General features: G+C 57.2%; 1 annotated feature.

Moving 5' to 3' along the window:
• The first annotated feature begins 447 nt into the window (after positions 1-447).
• Positions 448-475: a microsatellite.
• Positions 476-1,356: the final 881 nt, after the last annotated feature.

The raw sequence follows: 1,356 nt of genomic DNA on the forward strand, positions 1-1,356 counted from the left end.
CGTGGGCGTCTGTCTGGAATGCTGTTGCCACTGCTTCTGCTGCTTGCAGTGTGGGGCTTCTTTGCGCTTTGCTGACCAGCGACGTCGGGGGCTGCACCACGCAGAGGGAAAACATGTGACCCCCCAAATTAATTGTGAATCCGTTGCGGAATTGTCTTGCTTTTCGTCCCGGTCGTGGGCTGGTTCCCCCGCTGGGTGGATCGCCGGGAACAATTTTTTTTTTTACCTTTTTAATGATTTTCTTGCTTTGCCCACTCTATGCAGGGAATGGCGGACACCATTCATGGCTGTCGGCGTTTCCCGTCCACATGCGCACGGCATCCGCAGTTCTTTGTGCGCCGCGCGAGGGAAGAAGCTGGTGGGCGAGACGACAACAAGCTGAGGTGCCCGCAATGAACAATTCACGCTGCGTGGAAATGAGGAGGCACAATTACGAAGGGACAAATATATTATTATTATTATTATTTTGATTTTTGGGGGCTTGCGGGGCGAGTGGGCGGGCGCTGTGAATTATTGTTATTTTGCCGGAAACTGTCCCAATTGGAAATATGTTTCTTTCAATTTGTTGCCGTGAAGGTGGCGCAAAGGGCAGAGTTGTTGAGGCGCACGTTTGTGGGGCAGACCGTCCAACCGCGATGGCCACCGCACAGGCATTTTGCTTGGAGGCGGCGCGACGCCCCAGCGGCGTGTTCATTTGATTTTTGCCCGGCATCTGCACCAGACATGGCGTCCCACGCGGAGGGCGTTTTCATCGTGGAGGGGGATAATTCCATTTCTTTGATTTTGAATGGGGCCACCGTGCAGACTTTGCCGCGCTACAGGGTTGAATGATTTCCTTCACGGTGCTGCCGGAGCCTGGAGTCCCCGCGGGGGCTTTTTACGGCGGCCACGGCAGCCCTCCGTGCGGGATGGGCAGCACACGAGGAGCGTGAGTCGGCGCTGCATCACCCATACGATTGCGCCAGGGCTCGGCTGAACGGCCAACGAATTCAGCTGCAGTGCGCCGCCAGCTGCCTCGTATTCATGAAGTGAGCAGCCAACGCACGGAGAGCCCAGCCCGGTGAGAGGGAGGTGCAGGTGCGGAGTCTGCCGGACCAAAGGGACCTTGTCGCAGCCCACGCCACCGCCAGCCTCTTCCTACAGAGGTCTCCAGCAGGCCACAGCTGCAGCCGATTAATGTGTGTGTTTTCCTCTGCAGGAGGGACCGGGCTGATAATAATAGTGGTGGTGGTGCATGTACCCGCAATTTAGGAGGGGTTGCAGGAGCCCAGGGAGCCCAGGCTGCGGGCGGCAGCACCGGGAATCCGTTAAAAATTGCGAATTTCCGAAGCTTGACGGCGCCATGCAGTGCCCGAT

This window comes from Trypanosoma rangeli (assembly GCF_003719475.1).
Source record: "Trypanosoma rangeli strain AM80 chromosome Unknown Tra_15.4_contig_00468, whole genome shotgun sequence".
Classification (NCBI taxonomy): Eukaryota; Euglenozoa; class Kinetoplastea; order Trypanosomatida; family Trypanosomatidae; genus Trypanosoma; species Trypanosoma rangeli.